We start from the raw sequence: 9,077 nt of genomic DNA on the forward strand, positions 1-9,077 counted from the left end.
TTTTTTTTTTTTTTTTTTTTTGCTGTACGCGGGCCTCTCACTGTTGTGGCCTCTCCCGCTGCGGAGCACAGGCTCCGGATGCGCAGGCTCGGTGGCCATGGCTCATGGGCCTAGCCGCTCCACAGCACGTGGGATCTTCCCGGACAGGGGCACGAACCCGTGTCCCCCTGCAGCGGCAGGTGGACTCTCAACCACCACACCACCAGGGAAGCCCGAGAAACACCCTTCTTAAGCATGGTTTCCTTCTTCCTGTTCTTGCATCGCACAGTGATTATTAAAGGAAGGAATCTGGTCTGTAAATGACTGGGCCATCCACTGCCCATCTGGAATGTCACTGAAAGTTGATTCTCCACTGTCAGCTGTCAGCCCATTTGAAGAGAAGCTGCAAGGTTCACTACTGCACGGATTTTCACTATAAGCACCACCGCACGCTGCTTCATAACCCAGATCATATTTTTCTTCCTTCGCAGCCATCTTCTTCGCATCCTCTTGGGCTAGCCGCAGGTCAAATGTGTATCGCACCTCTTGAGTCTGTGTTTCGCTCACTGCCTTTCAACTGATCTCTTAAGTCCTTCAGCTTAACGTAGGAATGAACTTTGTCCTGGGCTCGAGGAAACTCAGCACATCTTGCACTGGATGATGGCATGACATAGCAGAGAGTTTCTGTGTCTGGGATCTTATGCAGTTGGAGTCCAAATTCTAAGTTCTTAACTTTTACTCCAAAAACTTCCTCACTAAAAATTTCATAAATACAGTTTCCATTAAACACTGCTACTCGTGGCTGATATTTCTGTAATTTCTGCACTAGAATACGTCCTCCTTCACAAAATTCTTTACCGGAAAGATCCTTGCTGCCTGGTGTTATCCTTTCCACCATGTTGGTAAATCCAATACCCTATTTCCCTGGTAAAGTGTCATGATCCATGTGATTCAGTTGGACCTCACTCAGCCCTGACATAAACAGACTCTTCCAAAAATGGTTTCCAGGTCCAGGGTAATGATGCCCTTTGTAAGCAGCCATTAGTCCTGGGTTTATGCCAATAATCACAATGTCCAGACTGTAGGTCAAAATGTCTGGTAGAGTCTTGGTCAAAAGTTCAGCTTCTGAAACACTATTGAACTGGTCTACTTTTCACTTTAAATGTGTCTGTAAGTTTTTCTTTCTTTTCTTTTGATTTTGCGGACTTGCCAGATTTTTTGGCCTCAGCAGGTTTTTTGGGTTCCACTGGTGTTTTGGGGTTCTGTTGTTCTGGGTTTTCCTTTCCTTCCTTTTGGAGTCTCTTGTGTGGGTTCCTGAGCAGGAGCTGGGGCTGGAACTTCTGCTGGCATTTCTTGTTCATTCATAACTGCCATATTAGGAACTTCAGTCATCTTTTGTTGGAATGGAAACGTATAAAAAGCTTGCGCTTGCTGGAGGGAATAGCTGCCTGCGTCCTCTGCTTCCATTCCCTGCTGCTGATAGCGCGCGCAGGTACTCCTGCCGGGCAGGCGAGCCACTGGCCTCTCTAGTACCGCGGCCCACGCACGTACTGCGGTAGGGTAATAACCAGACACTTAGACTCGATTGCTGGCAGAACTGGGACAGCGGCTGGCGCTCAAGCTCCTCCCCCAAGTTTCTAGTCCCCCCACCACCCCGTGTCCACCCCCACCCCACCCAGGCCAGACCCACCCTCCTCCTGGAGCTTCTGTCTGTCCTGAGCCCGACTTACCTTATTTTTAAAGGCATAATCACAGTGTACCTTGGGAGCACAGAACCCACACTAGGGCAATCAGAGAAGGCTTTCTGGAGGAGGTATCTTTCTTTATTCAGTGATGCTGTTGAGCAAAAATTGTGTACCTGGCACTGGTGGTGTAGAGATAAAAAGCTGGTCCCTGCCCTTGAGGAACTCACAAATGGGGACACAAATGCCCCATAAGCAGATGGACACCATAAGCAGGTGGACAAATATGGGAGCACTAGGGAGACCACAAAGCTGGGGAGATCAGGGCAGGCTTCCTGGAGGAGGTGCACGTGAGCTGAGGCTGAAAGGATGACTGGGAATCTCGGAGACATGTCCTTGCCAGTACATCCAGTCATTCACCTGAGGGCAAGGGGGCCCAGAGATCCTGCTGGGCACTCACACACTCTTTGTTTCAGCCAGTCTCTCCTCCATGGAGCCTTCCTGGTGCAACCAACCCCAGTCCCTTCTCTACCACTTACCCCAGACAGCCGGGTCCCCTCTTGGGGAGGTCTGCATCCCCAGCTGCTGTGTGTTCCTAGGAGGCACCAGACTCTTGAACCCCCAGTTCTTACGCCAGCAGGGGCTGGGCAGGCTCTGTTGTGGAGGCAGTGGCTGCCTTGGGAAAGCCCAGTGGTTTGATTTGAGGGCATCTAGACTTTAGAGCAAGAAGGGGCCCCAGAAACCTCCCAAGCCCACGTAGAAGGACGGAGCAAGGCCCAGGGAAGTAACAGGAGTTGCCTGGGACTCAAATTCCCAGCTCCCAGTGCCCTGATCTTCTCTCTGGGGTGGTCTGGCCCCACCTGGGCTCTCCCCTAACCCTCGTCCTCATGCCTGCCTTGCCTGATGATGGCCAGGGTAGCCTTTCCCGAATAACGATGGTATTGGCTCAGATTAAGGGCAACTAGCTGGCTCTTGGCTTTTCCTTTTTATATAACAACTAATCTCCTTCTAATCAGCCATTATTAAATTATATCCCATTTTTAATTCATTCACAGATCACAGTTGGGACAGCTGGATGGATAATTGGGGAGAGATAAATTATGTAAATGAGGAGCAGCAGAAGGTAGGAGAGAGGGAGGCTGAGGGCCAAAGGGGGCCCCTCCTGTGCCCAGGCTGGGGAGGGGGCAGTGACCTGGCCTGGCCTGCCCTGGAAACAGGAGGCTGGGGACACTGGGGGGATTGGGGCCTGTAATGGAACCTCAGTGTTCCTGACTGGTTGTCCGTTAGCATCGCCTTGAATGCTTCTGGCAAATGGGAAGCCCATTACCTTTTGGGGGGTGGGCATCTCTCAGACATCAGCTCTCATTGAAGTGGATCCTGAAAAGCAGTAGAATACCGCAAAGAATTCTGGAGTCAGAGCTGTGTCTGATTCCAGCTCCACCACTTCATAGCTGCCTTTTGTTTTTTGGGGTTTTTTTGGCAGTCCCACATGGCTTGTGGGATCTTAGTTCCCCGACCAGGGGTCAAACCCGTTACCTCAGCAGTGAAAGTGCAGAGACCTAACCACTGGACCGCCAGGGAATTCCCAGCTGTCTCTTAACTTTAGTTTCCAAACTGCAAAATGGAGGTATGGATAGTACCCGCCTCATGAGGGGATGGAGAGGCTTAACTTAGCCTACAGGAAGAGCCCAATACCCAGTGTACATAGTGGCTCCTATCACTAGTGTGAGGACAGGGTACCTGAGTCATATCTACCTCCCTCTAACATCTGCCCCCAGGCCATGGAGCTGCCTTCTGGTAACAGAATACATCCACTCCCCTTGCATAGCTGACATATCCATCCCACTGGTGGTAATTACATCAGCAACTGACACCTTGGGGGTTTCCCTTGTGCCAGGTGCTGCCCTAAATACTTGCTATTATATGGCATCTCACCATATCATCAGATCAACACCATTTTACAGATGAAAACACCGTGGACCCAAGCTCTCACCTGATGATTCCTTCAACAGAAACTAAAACAGAAGCCTGCTTAGGAAGGGCAAGGAGGCTCACAGAACCTGGAGCCCAGCTGGAGGCCATTTTGGGAAGGTGGCTTAGGGACTGGCAGACAGGGGCAGGGCTGGCAGGGGAGGCAGGTGGAGGAGGTCGGACCTCCACAGGAATTGGGCATGGGTGGGCACAGGCGGCTGATAGGGCCTGAGGGGGTGAGGTCTGCAGGAGACTGAGGTTGGCAGGGGTCCATGGTAGGGCCTTGGACCATTCCCAGAGGGAGGCAGGGGATTAGGGAGCGTTAGGGAGGGTGGTCCCAGAGGGTCCAGGAGAGTAATGGGATTAGCCCTCAGGCAGTGAGTGAAAGTTCTTAGCGTGTGGGGTCTCTGGCCTCCCACCAGAGGCTGCAGCTGTCACCCATCCACAGGAGAGAGTCACCAGCATCTGCACCCCCTCCCCCCTGGGGCAGGCTGGCACCCTCCGCCCCCCACAGGCTCTCCTGCTGTGTTCATCTGTCAAGGGGCTGGCCTCCCATTGTAGCCTCCTGCCTACCCTTGGCAGACTGGGCCACCCCCACACAGTGTATATACCCTACCTAGCGCTGCCCTGTGCCTCGGTTTCCCCACCTGGATAGAAGGCTACAGTGAGGGGGTTTGAGACCCTTTGAGGGAGAACCCCTGAGGCAAGGAGGTCAGAACCAGGTCCCCTGGGCATCTCGTTCTGCCAAACGTTAGCTGTGTCACCCTGGGCGTGACTGTAACCCTCTTTGGGTCCTAATTTATAAAATGAGAGCCGAAGCACAGGAGGGTTTTCAAAGGGTTGGGTAGGGGGGCTGAGCATGGTCCCCTCGGTGAAGTTCAGGGTGCTGGGCACCTGCACGAGGTTGGGGCGGCAGAGGGCAGCGGGCTTGAGGCCTGAGGACTGGAAGGGGCCCGGGCTTGCCGGAGCCTCGCCTGGCGAAGTCTGATCTGCGGTGAAGGGCCGGGCCTGGGAGGAACGGCCGGGCGCCGTGGGGCCGCTCGCGGCTCCCTCTAGTGGTGAAGGCGCGGATAGCCCTGGGAAGGGCGCCGACGCAGGAGGCAGCGCGGGGGTCGCGGGGGTCCTGTGAGCCCACGCCCAGTCCGCCTTTCTAGGAAGCATCAAGGGGAGGGATGCCAAGGGTCCTAAGAGGCTTCCCCTGCTAACCAGTGCCTGACATCCATCGTTAGAGAGTCTTTCCTTCAGCTTGTATGTCAGCCTGTTAAAATGAAATTACCTCCCAGGACGGAGGACACGGCTGGACGTCTTACCCACTGCTGACCCAGCAGACCCGGGAGGTATTCGCCCAGTGTGGGCAGCGAGCGCCAACCAGCCCGGTGCCTGCGTGGGGCTTGGAAGAACCTGAGGTGATAGTCTGTGACCGGGCACGAGTCACACCTTTTCTAGCCTCAGCTGCCCCCTGGTAAACTGACAGGGTGGGACTAGGCCAGTGGTTCCACCATTTTTATCTCAAACAACCCTTTGAAAATGTAAAACAATTCTCATATTCCCTCAGGGAAGTAGTTTTACTTCCCTCGTTTGACTAAGGAACCTACATAATGACCCAGCACTATTAGGCAGTCAGTAAGGCTTTTGCATGAAGTGATACTTTGTTAATCTCAACATCTGTATGTTTTTAAATTATTTTAAAATAAACATTTTTAGAACAGGTTTAAACGTGCAGGAAAGTTGTGAAGATTGTACAGAGCTCTCATAAACCCCACATCCAAATGTCCCCATTATCAACATCTGACATTAGTATGGTGTACCTTTTTTGTTTTGTTTTGTTTTGTTGCTGCGCTGCACGGCTTGTGGGATCTCAGTTCCCCGACTAGGGATTGAACCCCGCCTGGCATTAAAAGCCCGGAATCCTAACCACTAGGCCACCAGGGAGCTCCCTAGTATGGTAAACTTGTTAATGAACCAAGATTGATACTTTAATAGCTAAAGTCTGTGCTTTATTCATATTTCCTTAGTTTTCACTTTATATCTTTTTTCTGTCCCAGAAGATCATAGGACATCAAGTCATCATGTCTCGTTAGCCTCCTTTTGGCTGTGATGATTTTGTATAACTTAAAAAAAAAAAAGTACACGTTCAGGCAATGGAATATTATGGGGCTGTTATTACACATTTTGAGCTGGAACAATCTCCAAGACAATATTAGTATCAAAAGGAAGCTGCAGAACAGTATATTTTACTGCCCCTTGTGAAAGAGAAAAGATATGTATATAAAATGGAAGGGTATCTGAAAAACTGGTTGCTGGTTGATTGTGGGAAAGGAAATCAGAAGGCTGGAGAACAGGGGTGTGAGGGAAGCCTACATTTTATTCTATATCCCTTTGTATTTGTTTGGTTTTAAAACTGTGTTTATGTACTATCTAGCTTGATAAACATGAACGTAAACATTAAACATAACAGTACGTACAGGTGTAATGTTTTCATTGTCTCTCACACACTGGGCTTCTGCACTGTTTGTGTAATAAAACCATCTACCAGCCCCAGTTCTGTGGGAATATCCCTGGAGTTGGGTGCTCCTGTGGCTCCGTTGGAACCACTGCCTTGGCTGGTCTGTAAGACGCCTTTCCACCTGCGTGCTGGGGCTCCCCTGGCTGTTCCAGGCCGGTATATATCAGGGTGCTTTGGGGTGGGGAACTCTCGGTGGGGTGCAGGTACAGATACCTGAACTTGCTTAAGTAAGAAAGGACCACAAGGATGTGCGGGCCTTGTGGATCTGAGATAGGGCGGCCCCAGAACGATGGGAACCACAGCTTCTCCTGAGTGCTGCTGCTTCCTTCTCCTCCCTGCAGCCTGGCTATGATCTTCAGTCCCACGGCGACCCTTCAGCTCCCAAACTTATGTCTCCTCCACTCAAGCCCACATGGAACTCTTAGTCTCAGATCCAAATTTTCCGGTGGGATAAATGTGTCTGAGCTTAAAGCAAGTTCCTGCATCTATGTACACGTCAGTTTGTGGTAGGGAGAAACAAATTACATTCTGCACTATTTCACAAGCTTTGCTGGGCACTTGTTCCAGTCTAGGTGCTCTGGGGTACAGAAGGGAGAGAAGCAGGCCGTTCTCCGGGAAGGCAGACCACAGAATGGTATGATTTCACTGGTTTTAGGAAGGCCCACTCCCCGGATACTTCCCTTTCCTTCTGGAGCCACACAAGCAGCTTCATTTGGTTAAATTATGGATTCGATGGCTGTGGAATTCAGTTCCCCTAGGAGGGGTCAGAGTTCAGGTAAGTCTCCCCAGGGGTCCCCAAATCCCTACTAGAAAGGCCTTATTTGAAGGCCCTCTGAGATCCTGCTCTTCCTCACTGTGCAGTGAGCATCTGCTGTGGCTGGCCTCGAGTACTCAGGAAATCTCTATTGGCTGAACTCTCCATATCCTTTGCATGCCTCTGGACATTCACATATGCTGTTCCCTTCATCTGGAATACACTGCTTCTTTCAAGCCTCAGCTCCAGCTTCCCTTTCCCTGGGAGGCCTCACCTGCCCCGGCCCAGACAGAGGTAGCATACATCTGCCCCACCCCCCCATCCCCACTTCCATCCCAGGGCACAGACCTGATCTCTCCTCGTGGACAGGAGTCAGAGGTACGGGCACCCGCATCCGGCTTTGCCACTTCTGCCAGCATACCGTAGGTACATAATAAATCCTAGCTCCCTTCTGTCCTCACATCTCTAGTGCATGCATTAATGATTTGTGTTTATCCAACCATCTCCCCTTTACACTGCGAGCTTTAATTAGTAGGCACAATAAATGTTTGCTAAATGACTGAGTGATTTAAACAGCGAGAGGGAAGATACTTCCAAGCTTTCAGATGCGAGACTGAGGACCTCCATTGCCCCAGGAGGCAGGGAGAGGGTGTCCTGTGCCAGGATTGAGATGGGGGGTACAGATGAGAAATTTGGTGGGTTGATTACAAGGATTGGTTGGAGTGGGGGAGGGGACAGACCAGGCCTGTGTGTGGAGGCATTTGACCATCAGTGGGGGCAAAGATCTACCCAGCCAGCCCCCAGCCTCATCCTGCCCTGTGCTAGGGAAAGTGGGTACCGGTTCAGCCTCCAGGACCATGGCCAGGGCATGAGTTCAGTGCCTGGGGGCTGCCGGGAGACAACTTCTTCTCTAGGCTCTGCAGCCCCAAGACCCAAGGGGAGAGGGGTCCTTATGTGCTCTCTTCTTCCTGGTCGCTAGTCAGAGACTTGTGGTCCCCTCAGCTGAGCTCCATGGGGCACCCAGGGCTCAGTGGATAGCCTCAAAGGTGCTGGGAGATGCGAAGGGGTGGAGAGGAGGTTGTAGCCGGGACATCTCAGAATCCAGCACCCAGCGTGTCTTCGGCAGCGCACTCACATTTATCAGGGGCGCACTGCAGCCTGGGGGCTCAGAATCTGGGGACACAGTACATAGCTTGAGCGGTTCACCCACCTCCACCGTCACTACTACAAAATCCACTGAACACTGACAGCGTGGCATGTGCTTCACAGGCACAATCTCATTTAATCCTCACAAAAGCCTGATAAGAGCCCTTAAGCAGTTATTCTCATTGTTTGCAATGATGGAAAGTGTGGCTCACAGAATTGAAGTCACTTTCTGGGGTCACAGAGCTCACAAGTGGCAGGGCCAGGACTGGAAGCCAGGCTGCCCGGCCGCACAGGCCTGAACTCTCAGCCATGACCTGGCCTCCACTCTGCCCAGCTCTGAGCCCAGCCCCCATCCCAGCTCCGATGAGCGCCAGGAGCTGGTCCCTTGGACCTGCCTCCGTCCCCTTCGCCACGACCTTCCTCCGCCCGGCCACACAGCTCTCACTGCCCCACTTCCCTGAAGAAGTCCCACCTGCCTCCAAGCTCTGCACCTCCCTTCACGAAGCGTCGTCCACCCCGCTGCCCAGGAGGTCCCCGGGTCCCGGTGCCTAGGGACAGCGGTGGGCAGAGGGGCCCAGTGCTGCACGGTGGGGAGACAGGAGCGATGCACAGCGCTGATCCTAACCAAGTTTGCCAGCCCGGCTTTTCTCAGGGCTCCCACACAATGGTCTGCTTTGTGCCCACCTGCTGACAATGCTTAATTAGGCGAGGAGTTGATTAATTTGAGGTAATTGACAGCTAATTAGAGGCCCACAGGCTCATTAACTTGACATCTTGTCTTCGTGAATTGGCTGAGCAGGGTCAGGTGACGGAAGCCGTTGCTTTCTCCCTCCCCAGCCCTGAAGGCCAAGGTGATCACCTGGGGGCGGGATGGGCCGACCCAGCAGGTCAGGTGAGGCGGTCCCAAGGCCAAGAATAGAGGAAACCAAGGCACTGGTTTCCTGGTGAAGGAGGGTCAGAGAGAGGTGTGGGCCTTGACCCCAGGAAGGAGGGAGTGAGCAGGAGTGGAGGGCTCACGGGCACAGAGGCAGACACTGAA

General features: G+C 52.6%; 1 pseudogene; it reads right to left on the minus strand.

Annotated features, from left to right (window-relative positions):
* Positions 1-228: 228 nt before the first annotated feature.
* LOC132489071 (G/T mismatch-specific thymine DNA glycosylase-like) lies at positions 229-1,446 on the minus strand (annotated as a pseudogene).
* Positions 1,447-9,077: the final 7,631 nt, after the last annotated feature.

Source organism: Mesoplodon densirostris, chromosome 4 (genome assembly GCF_025265405.1).
Source record: "Mesoplodon densirostris isolate mMesDen1 chromosome 4, mMesDen1 primary haplotype, whole genome shotgun sequence".
In the NCBI taxonomy this organism is placed as follows: Eukaryota; Metazoa; Chordata; class Mammalia; order Artiodactyla; family Ziphiidae; genus Mesoplodon; species Mesoplodon densirostris.